Source organism: Scyliorhinus torazame, unplaced genomic scaffold (genome assembly GCF_047496885.1).
Source record: "Scyliorhinus torazame isolate Kashiwa2021f unplaced genomic scaffold, sScyTor2.1 scaffold_473, whole genome shotgun sequence".
Classification (NCBI taxonomy): Eukaryota; Metazoa; Chordata; class Chondrichthyes; order Carcharhiniformes; family Scyliorhinidae; genus Scyliorhinus; species Scyliorhinus torazame.
The window spans coordinates 127,768-141,922 of record NW_027308200.1 but is presented as its reverse complement, the minus strand read 5'-3'; the positions used below and the strand labels follow the sequence as shown (position 1 = coordinate 141,922).

The following is a 14,155-nucleotide window of genomic DNA, read 5'->3' as shown; positions in this document are numbered from 1 at the left end:
CCTTTTCACTATATCTCTTTACCTCCACTCTCTCTCTCTTTCTCTCCCTGCCCTCTCTTTTTCACTCTCTTTCTCCCTCCACTCTCTCGACAAATCACATTGGGGTTCTCTGTAACATTTAGTCCAAGATGAAATGTAGAAAGAAATGGCTGGAAAGTAGGAGAGAGAGAGACAGAAAGCTGGGGTGACTGAGGCAGGGACATTTAACCCCAAACCCCCCTCAGAAATCCTTCCTATCCCACCGCCCTGTCTAAAACACAAACACCACCATTGAGGACAAACCTGTTCCCAGGCTGCGGCCTATTCATTTCAGACCCATTCCCGACTGCTGCACATTCAGTGAGCCAGTTTAATTTTAAATTGTGCGTGGTCACTAAGTTGACATTTCAGGAAAGGCTGCAGGCCACTGATGCACAGCAGGATCCCACAACCAGCAATGTGATCCTGACAGGGTGGGACAGGCAGGTGAGCGGGGGGATGGGGGAGAGACATATTCCTTCCCTTGCCTGCTATATTCTTTCCTCCATCTCTTCCCCCCCAGCCCCCAAAATACCCCCACCCCTGAATACCACGGGTATTGGGAGTCTGGAGCCACATCCACTGTCCCCAGAAAGTTACACTTCCCTCTTTAAACTGGGAAACCAGCTGCCTGGTCCGTCCGGAGACTTTTTACAATCACCCTCCCAGCATTTATTTCCATTTATTTCCCAAATCAGGGTATCCCCAGAAAGATGTGATGAGACTCCCCATTGCAGTTTGTGGGAAGGTTTCATTGATTGAAGGTTTAAAGAGACACTAAAAAGCTGGAGAGAGATGGACAGATAGCGGCAGAATGCTGGAGAGACAGAGAGAGAGAGAGAGAGGCAAGAATGCAAAGAAGGCAGAAAGGGAGAGAAAGCCTCTCTTTTTCACTACCTCCCTCTCCCTCCAACCTCTCTCTCTCACATCTCCCTCCTACCCCCCCCCCCCCCCCCTCCCACGACCCCACTCTCTCTCTCTCTCTCTCTCTCATCCCAGTAGTTGGGAAGGAGAGAGAGGGAGAGGATCACACACAGGAATCCAACAATCACTACCACAGCAAACTGAATTCAAATGGCCCCCTGCCAATTTCATTTCACCCTCACATTTAAGTCTCGGCCTAAAACACAGGCTTTATTCCAGAATTACACCCCCTTCAAGTTTAAGGGACTATAATTCCAGATTACTTTACAGTCGATGGATTCAGTATTAAAGTGACCCCACTGTTGGTTCATTTCAGGAATTCTGCAGGCAACTTGTGCACGGGGAGACCCCAAAAATGGTGACACTTTCCAAATTGAGTTCCGAGTTTCTGATGGTGGATTTCTCTCTCAGCAGCGATGAGATCATGGCTGAATATCCCGTCAGTGCACGCAGAAAGGGTTCATTAACTCTCTCGTTCCCAAGCACTCAAGTTTAAGACTTTAAAATTCGAGACCTTCGAACCCACTTTGCAGTCCGTGAGCTATTTCATTAAAAAAAAAGTAGGTACTCTATATTTATTTATTTATTTTTATAAATTTAGAGTACCTAATTAATTTTTTCCAATTAAGGGACAATTTCACGTGGCCAATCCACCTACCCTGCAAATCTTTGGGTTGTGGGGGCGAAACCCACTCAAACACAGGAAGAGAGCTATTTTATTTTCAGAGTTGTGGTCACTGTTGCTGCGCGGGCAAAGGCCACAGGCCTGTGAGTGAACAGCAAGATCCCACAGCAGCAGCAATCTGGACCTAACCAGATGGGACACTGTCCTTCTCCCCCCCCCCCCCTCCTCACTCCTGCTGGGAGCCCCATTCCCCACTGCACCTAACACCACCCCCCCCACCCCACCCCCGCCGTGTCATGTGTGGATTGGAACATCCCTGGAGAAGTCCCTTCAGTTTCTGAAAGAGTTAAACTGCCTCTTAAAACGAAGAAAAACCTTTTTAAAACAAAATCCATTGGCACACAGAAAGATCCCAGAAGGTGCAGTCGGCAGTGTTGAGTGTCGTTGACATTTGCTACCAGGTTGCAGAGAGTGGCTGAGACAGTGAAATCCCCCCCTCCACCACACATACCCGGGATGCTCAGAATTAACATAACCCCTGTTATTTTGGAACAAAATTAGACAGCTTTATATTCCAGATTTGTATTTTACTCTTTGCCGCCCACCAAAGGGTTAATGTGTTTGTGTCGAAGTGCAAGGCCAGGGCGGCAATAAAGAGACAACTCACGTGAGTGCGGCCTGTGGAGTAGGCCTCAGTCCATCCACTTGTCCTCTGGAGAATAGCCTTTGTCCAAAGATTCCTGGTCGCATTGCAGTCTTCAAAGTTCAAATTCCTGGGAAAAAGAGGGAGAAAATTAACTAAAACGCAGGAAAATGTTTTCACTTGTAGCACAGCAAGAGGCCAAGATTCCCCCTCTCAGTCACACAAACTCTCAGCAACATCCACCTACACTAATCTCAGTTATAAACCACAGAATAAAAAAGATTGAGAGACAGTTCCCACTTCCCTCGTCTTTCTCTTTCTCTCTCTCTCGCTATCTCATTCGGTCCCACTATCCCTCTCATTCATATTTCTGTCTCCCTCGTTATCCCTCATCAGCCTCCCAGCATTTAGTTCTATTTGTTTCTCTAATCAGGGTATCCCCAGAAAGATGTGATGAGACTCCCCATTGCAGTTTGTGGGGTGGTTTTCTTAGATTAAAGGTTTAAAGAGACACTAAAAAGCTGGAGAGAAATGGACAGATAGTGGCAGAAAGCTGGGGAGACAGAGAGAGAGAGAGAGGGGCAAGAATGGAAGGAAGACAGAAAGGGAGAGAAAGCCTCTCTTTTTCACGACCTCCCTCTCCCTCCACCATCTCTGTCTTTCTCCTCTCCCTCTCTCTAATCTCTATTACCCCCCAGCCCCACACTCTTTCTGTACTTCTCTCTCTCTCTCTTTCTATCATCCTAATAGTTGGGAAGGAGAAAGAGAGAGAGAGACAGGGTCACACACAGGAATCCAACATTCACAACCACAGCAAACTGAATTCAAATGACCTCCTGCGAATTTAATTTCACTCTCATACTTGTGCCTCGGCCTAAAATACAGGCTTCATTCCAGAATTAGACCCGCTTCAAGTCAAGGGACTTTAATTCCGGGCAATCGAGATTACTTTACAGTCAATGGGTTCATTTAAAAGTGACCCCACTATCGTTAATTTTGTGAATTATGCCGGCAACCTGGGCACAGGGAGAGCCCAACAAATGATGACCACTTTCAAAATTGAGTTCAGAGTTTCTGATCTGAGATTTCTCTCTCTCTCTCTACCAGATTACAGAGAGTGGCTGAAACAGTGAAATGCCCCCCACCCCCCACCCCACACACACACCGCACCCCATACCCCCACCCCTGGGACGCTCAGAATTAATATAACCCCTGTTATTTTTGGAACAAAATTAGACAGCTTCATATTCCAGATTTGTATTTTACTCTTTGCCGCCCACCAAAGGGTTAATGTGTTTGTGTCTAAGTGCAAGGCCGGGGCTGCAATAAAGAGACAACTCACGTGAGTGCGGCCTGTGGAGTAGGCCTCAGTCCATCCATCCATGCTCTGGAGAAATACCCTTACCCAAAGATTCCTGCTCACATTGCAGTCTTTCAAAATTCAAATTCCTGGGAAAAAGAGGGAGAAAATTAACTAAACCACAGGAAAAGATTGAAACTATTTAATACAGCGAGAGCCCAGGGTCCCCTTTTCAGTTTTACAACCCCTCAGCAACATCCGAATACAAATAAGTCACAGCTTTCAACCAGAGGTTAAAAAAGATTGAGACAATTAATACTCAAAATCTTTTTATTGTCACAATTAGGCTGACATTAATACTGCAATGAAGTTACTGTGAAAATCCCCTTCTCTTGTGTTTCTCGCTGTCTCTCTATCCCTCTTATACGTATTTCTGTCTCCCTCCCTCCCTCACTCTTTTTGATCCCTCCAATATTAAAATTAAACCTCAGTCAGGGTAATAACCCGGGTGAAGCCTGCGGAACAGGCCTCAGCCAGCGCTCCCTCGGGAAGAATTCACCCTCCCTCGTCCTCCTCACTGGATTCCCGACTTCCTTCCAGTTCTCCAAATAAAAACGCCTCTGGAGAAAAAAAGGAGATAACATTGATTATAAAGGCAATAACAGGGACATTTTAATAAAATATTCAAAACAGCACAACAGGAGTTCAACATCTCCAATCTCGAGTCAATCAGTAACATGTCAACACCCAAAATGCACAGCTCAAAACAGGCAGATTGACACACACACACACACACACTGAAGCAGAGGGGTAATGTTTTGAGTGTAGTGAGTTTTTGGTTTGTGAACTGAAGTCCCTCAGACACAGATATATCCTCAGTGAGCTGTGAGCAGACTCCACCCCTAGTCTCTGCCATGTGTGGAATGTCTGTCTCAGACCACAGCTCTCTATTGACATGTAAATGCTGGCCAAGAGATACTGATCTCCTTGCTGCTCAGCCCCACACACACAGAATGTGACTTCAGCTAACCCTTGGCCTTCCCCACACCAGTGTTGTTCACTGAGCAGGACAGAAAAAATTGGATTAAATGTAATTATTAGACAGGGACGTTCTTATTTTCTCTACCCAAGTGGATAACCTCACATTTATCCACGTTGTACTGCATCTGCCATATCTCTCACTCACTCCCTTCCAATAGGATTGAATCGTAATTTAAAATAGTATTGGGAAATGATTAGAAACAGTTTGGACTGAGATCTCCTCAGTGACCTGTGTGCAGACCCCACCCCCGACTTTCTGTGAGGAATGCCCCCCTCGGTGTGGTTCCTGTGTCTGCTAAGGAAGACACTTGTCCTGTCTATGGTTATGTTAATTCAGCAGTTAGCAACAGATTCTGTCCTGTCATTATTTCTGTGTTTGGTTTAACATTTGTTTACCTCTGAATTTCTGACATGTTTGGAATGACTATTCGTCTGTCGCCTTAGGAAGGCTCTCCATAGAATGAGTAAAAAGCAGCAAGAAATCACAGAATGTGAGTTAAACACAACTTCATTTCTGCCTCCATTTGGAGAGTAGATTCCTGGCCACAAAAACAAAGCTCATTGCAAAGTTTCACTTCATATTTTACATGTTGTTCACAGACAGATTTCTTCAATGAGCTGCTCTATAAATCTGGATTCAATTTGACTTTTTCTCACTGTGAGATGAAAAGTTTATTCCTGAATCAGTACACGGTCATCGGCAACAACATAATTTTATTAGACAGTGAGGATCAATGGGATTTTTCACTGAAATCCTCTGATGTCAATTCCTGAGATTAGAATTTGTAATGAAACAATTTGGATTCAATGAAAACGGTCAGTTTAATAACCCCAATGTCCTGACTGCCTCACGTCCTGGAACCCTCACACCCTCATGTCCCCTAACTCTCAATCCCTGACCCACTCACGCCTCCGAAACCTCAGATCCTGACCCGCTGTGTACCTCTTTCTGTGTGTGTGTCCCTTACTCTGTCTGTGTGCCCACCTCTCACTGTCCCTCTCTGTATCCCTCTCTCCCTCTGTGTCCCTCTCTCTCGCTGTCTGTGTCCTATCTCACTCTATCCCTCTCTTTCACTGCGTACCTCTTTCTATCTGTCTCACTCTCTCTGTGTCCCTCTCCCTCTATGTGTCCCCGTCTCGCTGTCTCTCTCGCTGTGTTCCTCGCTCTCTCGCTGTGTCCTTCTCTCGCTGTGTACCCGTCCCTCTCGCTGTGTCCCCCTCTCTCTCTCGCTGCGTCCCTCACTCTCTCTCGCTGCTTCCCTCTCTCTCTCGCTGTGTCCCCCTCTCTCTCGCTGTGTTCCTCGCTCTCTCGCTGTGTCCCTCTCTCTCTCGCTGTGTACCCGTCCCTCTCGCTGTGTCCCCCTCTCTCTCTCTCGCTGTGTTCCTCGCTCACTCGCTGTGTCCCTCTCTCTCTCGCTGTGTACACGTCCCTCTCGCTGTGTCCCCCTCTCTCTCGCTGTGTTCCCCGCTCTCTCGCTGTGTCCCTCTCTCTCTTTCGCTGTGTCATAGATTATCATAGAATTTACAGTGCAGAAGGTGGCCATTCGGCCCATCGAGTCTGCACCAGCTCTTGGAAAGAGCACGCCACCCAAGGTCAACACCGCCACCCTATCCCCATAACCCAGTAACCCCACAACGCTAAGGGCAATTCTGGACACTAAGGGCAATTTATCATGGCCAATCCACCTAACCTGCACATCTTTGGACTGTGGGAGGAAACCGGAGCACCCGGAGGAAACCCACGCAGACACGGGGAGGATGTGCAGACTCCGCACAGAGAGTGACCCAAGCCGGAATCGAACCTGGGACCCTGGAGCTGTGAAACAATTGTGCTATCCACAAGGCTACCGTGCTGTCCCACTCTCTCTCGCTGTGTCCCTCCCTCACTCGGTGTGCTCCTCTCTCTCTCGCTGTGCCCCTCTCTCTCTCGCTGCGGTCCTCTCTCACTCGCTGTGTCCCTCTCTCTCTCGCTGTGTCCCTCACTCTCTCGCCGTGTACCCGTCCCTCTCGCTGTGTCCCCCTCTCTCTCGTTGTGTCCCTCTCTCTCTCGCTGTGTCCCTTGCTCTCTGTGTCCCTTGCTCTCTGTGTCCCTTGCTCTCTCCCTGTCCCCCTCTCTCTCGTTGTGTCCCTCTCTCTCTCTCGCTGTGTCCCTTGCTCTCTGTGTCCCTCACTCTCTGTGTCCCTCGCTCTCTCTGCGTCCCTCGCTCTCTCTGTGCCCCTCGCTCTGTCTGTGTCCCTCGGTCTGTGTCCCTCACTCTCTCTGTGTCCCTCACTCTCTGTGTCCCTCGCTCTCTCTGTGTCCCTCGCTCTCTCTGTTTCCCTCGCTCTCTGTGTTCCTCACTCTCTCTGTTCCTCGCTCTCTCTGTGTGTCCCTCGCTCTCTATGTCCCTTGCTCTCTCTGTGTCCCTGGCTCTGTCTGTGTCCCTTGCTCTCTCTGTGTGTACCTCGCTATCTGTGTCCCTCGCTCTCTGTGTCCCTCGATCTCTCTGTGTCCCTCGCTCTCTCTGTGTCCCTCACTCTCTCTGTGTCCCTCCCTTTCTGTGTGTCCCTCGCTCTCTCTGTGTCCCACGCTCTCTCTGTGTCCCTCGCTCTCTCAGTGTCCCTCGGTCTGTGACCCTCGCTCTGTCTGTGTCCCTCCCTTTCTGTGTGTCCCTCGGGCTCTCTGTGTCCCTCGCGCTCTCTGTGTCCCTCGTGCACTGTGTCCCTCAATCTCTGTGTCCCTCGTTCTCTGTGTTAATCGCTCTCTGTGTCCCTCACTCTCTGTGTCCCTCGTTCTCACTGTGTCCCTCACTCTCTGTTTCCCTCACTCTCTGTGTCCCTCGCTCTCTGTGTCCCTTGTGCTCTGTGTCCCTCGCTCTTTGTGTCCCTCGCTCTCTCTGTCTCTCTCGCTGTGTTCCTCGCTCTCTCGCTGTGTCCCTCTCTCTCTCGCTGTGTACCCGTCCCTCTCGATGTGTCCCCCTCTCTCTCTCGCTGCGTCCCTCACTCTCTCTCGCTGCGTCCCACTCTCTCTCGCTGTGTACCCGTCCCTCTCGCTGTGTCCCCCTCTCTCTCGTTGTGTCCCTCTCTCTCTCGCTGTGTCCCTTGCTCTCTGTGTCCCTTGCTCTCTGTGTCCCTTGCTCTCTCTGTGTCACCCTCTCTCTCGTTGTGTCCCTCTCTCTCTCTCGCTGTGTCCCTTGCTCTCTGTGTCCCTCACTCTCTGTGTCCCTCGCTCTCTCTGTGTCCCTCGCTCTCTCTGTGTCCCTCTTCCTCCATGTGTCCCTCGCTCTCTCTGTGTCCCTCGCTCTAGCTGTGTCCCTCGCTCTCGCTGTGTCCCTCGCTCTCTCTGTGTCCCTCGCTCTCTCTGTGTCCCTCGCTCTCTGTGTCCCTTGCTCTCTGTGTCCCTCGCTCTCTCTGTGTCCATCGCTCTCTCTGTGTCCCTCGCTCTCTCAGTGTCCCTCGGTCTGTGACCCTCGCTCTGTCTGTGTCCCTCCCTTTCTGTGTGTCCCTCGGGCTCTCTGTGTCCCTCGCGCTCTCTGTGTCCCTCGTGCACTGTGTCCCTCACTCTCTGTGTCCCTCACTCTCTGTGTCCCTCGTTCTCTGTGTTAATCGCTCTCTGTGTCCCTCGTTCTCTCTGTGTCCCTCACTCTCTGTTTCCCTCACTCTCTGTGCCCCTCGCTCTCTGTGTTCCTCGTGCTCTGTGCCCCTCGCTCTTTGTGTCCCTCGCTCTCTCTGTCTCTCTCGCTGTGTTCCTCGCTCTCTCGCTGTGTCCCTCTCTCTCTAGTTGTGTACCCGTCCCTCTCGATGTGTCCCCCTCTCTCTCGCTGCGTCCCTCACTCTCTCTCGCTGCGTCCCTCTCTCTCTCGCTGTGTCCCCCTATCTCTCGCTGTGTTCCTTGCTCTCTCGCTGTGTCCCTCTCTCTCTCGTTGTGGACCCGTCCCTCTCGCTGTGTCCCCGTCTCTCTCTCTCTCGCTGTGTTCCTCGCTCACTCGCTGTGTCCCTCCCTCTCTCGCTGTGTACCCGTCCCTCTCGCTGTGTACCCCTCTCTCTCGCTGTGTCCCCCTCTCTCTCTCTCGCTGTGTTCCTCGCTCACTCGCTGTGTCCCTCTCTCTCTCGCTGTGTACCCGTCCCTCTCGCAGTGTACCCGTCCCTCTCGCTGTGTCCCCCTCTCTCTCGCTGTGTTCCTCGCTCACTCGCTGTGTCCCTCTCTCTCTCGCTGTGTCCCTCTCTCTCTCGCTGTGTACCCCTCTCTCTCGCTGTGTTCCTCGCTCTCTCGCTGTGTCCCTCTCTCTCTCGCTGTGTACCCGTCCCTCTCGCTGTGTCCCCCTCTCTCTCTCTCGCTGTGTTCCTCGCTCACTCGCTGTGTCCCTCTCTCTCTCGCTGTGTACCCGTCCCTCTCGCTGTGTCCCCCTCTCTCTCGCTGTGTTCCTCGCTCACTCTGTGTCCCTGGCTCTCGTGTCCCTCACTCTCTCTCTGCCCCTCGCTCTCTCTGTGTCCCTCGTTCTCTGTGTCCCTTGCTCTCGCTGTGTCTCTCGCTCTCTCTGTGTCCCTCACTCTCTGCGTCCCTCACGCTCTCTGTGTCCCTCGCTCTCTCTGTGTCCCTCGCTCTCTGTGTCCCTCACTCTCTGTATCCCTCGCGTCCTGTGTCCCTCGCTTTCTCTGTGTCCCTCGCGCTCTCTGTTTCTCACTCTCTGTGTCCCTCGCTCTCTCTAGGTCCCTTGCTCTCTCTGTGTCCCTCACTCTCTGTGTCCCTCGCTCTTTCTGTGTCCCTCGCTCTCGCTGTGTCCCTCGCTCGCTCTGTGTCCCTTGCTCTCGCTGTGTCTCTCGCTCTCTCTGTGTCCCTCTCCCTCCATGTGTCCCCCTCTCTTTGTCTCTCTCGCTGTGTCCCACTCTCTCCCTCTGTCCCACTCTCTTTCGCTGCGTTCCTCACTGTCCCTCTCTCTCAGTCCCTCTCTCTCTGTGTCCCTCTTTCTCTGTGTCCCTCTTTCTCTGTGTCCCTGTCTCTCTGTCTCTCTCTCAGTGCCCCTCTCTCTCTCTGTCCCTCTCTCTCTGTCCATCGCTCTCTGTGTCCCTCGTGCTCTCTGTGTCCCTCGCGCTCTCTGTGTCCCTCGTGCTCTCTGTGTCCCTCACTCTCTCTGTGTCCCTCCCTTTCTGTGTGCCCCTCGCTCTCTCTGTGTCCCTGGCTTTGTCTGTGTCACTCGCTCTCTCTGTGTGTCCCTCACTCTCTGTCCCCCTCGCTCTCTGTGCCCCTCGCTCTCTCTGTGGCCCTCGCTCTCTCTGTGTCCCTCACTCTCTCTGTGTCCCTCTCTTTCTGTGTGTCCCTCACTCTCTCTGTGTCCCTCGCTCTCTCTGTGTCCCTCGGTCTGTGTCCCTCGCTCTCTCTGTGTCCCTCGCTCTCTCTGTGTCCCTCACTCTCTGTGCCCCTCGCTCTCTCTGTGTCCCTCACTCTCTGTGACCCTCGCTCTCTCTGTGCCCCTCGCTCTCTCTGTGTCCCTGGCTTTGTCTGTGTCACTCGCTCTCTCTGTGTGTCCCTCACTCTCTGTGCGCCTCGCTCTCTCTGTGTCCCTCACTCTCTCTGTGTCCCTCCCTTTCTGTGTGCCCCTCGCTCTCTCTGTGTCCCTGGCTTTGTCTGTGTCACTCGCTCTCTCTGTGTGTCCCTCACTCTCTGTCCCCCTCGCTCTCTGTGCCCCTCACTCTCTCTGTGGCCCTCGCTCTCTCTGTGTCCCTCACTCTCTCTGTGTCCCTCTCTTTCTGTGTGTCCCTCGCTCTCTCTGTGTCCCTGGCTTTGTCTGTGTCCCTCGCTCTCTCTGTGTCCCTCGCTCTCTGTGTCCCTCGCTCTCTCTGTGTCCCTCCCTTACTGTGTGTCCCTCGCACTCTCTGTGTCCCTCACTCTCTAAGTGTCCCTCCCTTTCTGTGTGTCCCTCACTCTCTCTGTGTCCCTGGCTCTCTCTGTGTCCCTCGCTCTGTCTGTGTCACTCGGTCTGTGTCCCTCACTCTCTCTGTGTCCCTCACTCTCTCTGTGTCCCTCCCTTTCTGTGTGTCCCTCGTTCTCTGTGTCCCTGGCTTTGTCTCTGTCACTCGCTCTCTCTCTGTGTCCCTCGCTCTCTGTGCCCCTCGCTCTCTGTGCCCCTCGCTCTCAGTTTGTCCTTCGCTCTCTCTGTGTCCCTCACTCTCTCTGTGTCCCTCGCACTCTCTGTGTCCCTGGCGCTTCTGTGTCCCTCGCTCTCTGTGTCCCTCGCTCTCTGTGTCCCTCACTCTCTCTGTGACCCTCACTCTCTGTGTCCCTCACTCTCTCTTTGTGTCCCTCGCTCTCTGTGTCCCTCACTCTCTGTGCCCCACTCTCTCTGTGTCCCTCACTCTCTGTGTCCCTCACGCTCTGTGTCCCTCGCTCTCTCTGTGTCCCTCGCTCTCTCTGTGTCCCTCGTGCTCTGTGTTACTCACTCTCTGTGTCCCTCGCTCTCTGTGTCCCTCACTCTCTGTGTCCCTCGCTCTCTGTGTCCCTCACGCTCTGTGTCCCTCACTCTCTGTGTCCCTCACTCTCTGTGTCCCTCACGCTCTGTGTCCCTCGCTCTCTCTGTGTCCCTCACTCTCTGTGTCCCTCACTCTCTGTGTCCCTCACGCTCTGTGTCCCTCGCTCTCTCTGTGTCCCTCGCTCTCTGTGTCCCTCACTCTCTGTGTCCCTCACTCTCTGTGTCCCTCACGCTCTGTGTCCCTCGCTCTCTCTGTGTCCCTCGCTCTCTCTGTGTCCCTCGTGCTCTGTGTTACTCGCTCTCTGTGTCCCTCGCTCTCTGTGTCCCTCACTCTCTGTATCCCTCGCGTTCTTTGTCCCTCGCTTTCTCTGTGTCCCTCGCGCTCTCTGTTTCTCACTCTCTGTGTCCCTCGCTCTCTCTAGGTCCCTTGCTCTCTCTGTGTCCCTCACTCTCTGTGTCCCTCGCTCTTTCTGTGTCCCTCGCTCTCGCTGTGTCCCTCGCTCGCTCTGTGTCCCTTGCTCTCGCTGTGTCTCTCGCTCTCTCTGTGTCCCTGTCTCTCTGTCTCTCTCTCAGTGCCCCTCTCTCTCTCTGTCCCTCTCTCTCTGTCCATCGCTCTCTGTGTCCCTCGTGCTCTCTGTGTCCCTCGCGCTCTCTGTGTCCCTCGTTCTCTCTGTGTCCCTCACTCTCTCTGTGTCCCCTGCTCTCTGTGTCCCTCGCTCTCTCTGTGTCCCTCACTCTCTCTGTGTCCCTCCCTTACTGTGTGTCCCTCGCTCTCTCTGTGTCCCTGGCTTTGTCTGTGTCACGCGCTCTCTCTGTGTGTCCCTCGCTCTCTGTGCCCCTCGCTCTCTGTGTCCCTCGCTCTCTGTGTCCCTTGCTCTCTGTGCCCCTCGCTCTCTGTGCCCTTCGCTCTCTGTGTCGCTCGCTCTCTCTGTGTCCCTCACTCTCTGTGCCCCTCGCTCTCTCTGTGTCCCTCGCTCTCTCGGTGTCCCTCACTCTCTCGGTGTCCCTCTCTTTCTGTGTGTCCCTCACTCTCTCTGTGTTCCTCGCTCTCTCTGTGTCCCTCGGTCTGTGTCCCTCGCTCTCTCTGTGTCCCTCGCTCTCTCTGTGTCCCTCACACTCTGTGCCCCTCGCTCTCTCTGTGTCCCTCGCACTCTCTGTGTCCCTCGTGCACTGTTTCCCTCACTCTGTGTGTCCCTCGTTCTCTGTGTTAATCGCTCTCTGTGTCCCTCGCTCTCTGTGTCCCTCGTGCTCTGTGTCTCTCGCTCTTTGTGTCACTCGCTCTCTCTGTGTCCCTCGCGCTCTCTGTGTAGCTCGGTCTGTGACCCTCGCTCTGTCTGTGTCCCTCCCTTTCTCTGTGTCCCTCGCTCTCGCTGTGTCCCTCACGCTCTCTGTGTCCCTCGTGCTCTGTGTTACTCGCTCTCTGTGTCCCTCGCTCTCTGTGTCCCTCACTCTCTGTATCCCTCGCGTCCTGTGTCCCTCGCTTTCTCTGTGTCCCTCGCGCTCTCTGTTTCTCACTCTCTGTGTCCCTCGCTCTCTCTAGGTCCCTTGCTCTCTCTGTGTCCCTCACTCTCTGTGTCCCTCGCTCTTTCTGTGTCCCTCGCTCTCGCTGTGTCCCTCGCTCGCTCTGTGTCCCTTGCTCTCGCTGTGTCTCTCGCTCTCTCTGTGTCCCTCTCCCTCCATGTGTCCCCCTCTCTTTGTCTCTCTCGCTGTGTCCCACTCTCTCCCTCTGTCCCACTCTCTTTCGCTGCGTTCCTCACTGTCCCTCTCTCTCAGTCCCTCTCTCTCTGTGTCCCTCTTTCTCTGTGTCCCTCTTTCTCTGTGTCCCTGTCTCTCTGTCTCTCTCTCAGTGCCCCTCTCTCTCTCTGTCCCTCTCTCTCTGTCCATCGCTCTCTGTGTCCCTCGTGCTCTCTGTGTCCCTCGCGCTCTCTGTGTCCCTCGTGCTCTCTGTGTCCCTCACTCTCTCTGTGTCCCTCCCTTTCTGTGTGCCCCTCGCTCTCTCTGTGTCCCTGGCTTTGTCTGTGTCACTCGCTCTCTCTGTGTGTCCCTCACTCTCTGTCCCCCTCGCTCTCTGTGCCCCTCGCTCTCTCTGTGGCCCTCGCTCTCTCTGTGTCCCTCACTCTCTCTGTGTCCCTCTCTTTCTGTGTGTCCCTCACTCTCTCTGTGTCCCTCGCTCTCTCTGTGTCCCTCGGTCTGTGTCCCTCGCTCTCTCTGTGTCCCTCGCTCTCTCTGTGTCCCTCACTCTCTGTGCCCCTCGCTCTCTCTGTGTCCCTCACTCTCTGTGACCCTCGCTCTCTCTGTGCCCCTCGCTCTCTCTGTGTCCCTGGCTTTGTCTGTGTCACTCGCTCTCTCTGTGTGTCCCTCACTCTCTGTGCGCCTCGCTCTCTCTGTGTCCCTCACTCTCTCTGTGTCCCTCCCTTTCTGTGTGCCCCTCGCTCTCTCTGTGTCCCTGGCTTTGTCTGTGTCACTCGCTCTCTCTGTGTGTCCCTCACTCTCTGTCCCCCTCGCTCTCTGTGCCCCTCGCTCTCTCTGTGGCCCTCGCTCTCTCTGTGTCCCTCACTCTCTCTGTGTCCCTCTCTTTCTGTGTGTCCCTCGCTCTCTCTGTGTCCCTGGCTTTGTCTGTGTCCCTCGCTCTCTCTGTGTCCCTCGCTCTCTGTGTCCCTCGCTCTCTCTGTGTCCCTCCCTTACTGTGTGTCCCTCGCACTCTCTGTGTCCCTCACTCTCTAAGTGTCCCTCCCTTTCTGTGTGTCCCTCACTCTCTCTGTGTCCCTGGCTCTCTCTGTGTCCCTCACTCTGTCTGTGTCACTCGGTCTGTGTCCCTCACTCTCTCTGTGTCCCTCACTCTCTCTGTGTCCCTCCCTTTCTGTGTGTCCCTCGTTCTCTGTGTCCCTGGCTTTGTCTGTGTCACTCGCTCTCTCTCTGTGTCCCTCGCTCTCTGTGCCCCTCGCTCTCTGTGCCCCTCGCTCTCAGTTTGTCCTTCGCTCTCTCTGTGTCCCTCACTCTCTCTGTGTCCCTCGCACTCTCTGTGTCCCTGGCTCTCTCTGTGTCCCTCTATCTCTGTGTCCCTCGCTCTCTGTGTCCCTCACTCTCTCTGTGACCCTCACTCTCTGTGTCCCTCACTCTCTCTTTGTGTCCCTCGCTCTCTGTGTCCCTCACTCTCT

The 14,155-nt window shown here is 53.7% G+C and overlaps 1 long non-coding RNA gene across 1 annotated transcript; it reads right to left on the bottom strand.

Moving 5' to 3' along the window:
• Positions 1-2,235: 2,235 nt before the first annotated feature.
• Positions 2,236-4,290, bottom strand: LOC140406320 (uncharacterized). Its single transcript, XR_011939123.1, has 3 exons — positions 3,997-4,290; positions 3,553-3,659; positions 2,236-2,340 (listed from the first exon to the last, which is right to left on the bottom strand). It is a non-coding gene; the product is annotated as an uncharacterized lncRNA (long non-coding RNA).
• Between the last annotated feature and the right edge of the window lie 9,865 nt (positions 4,291-14,155).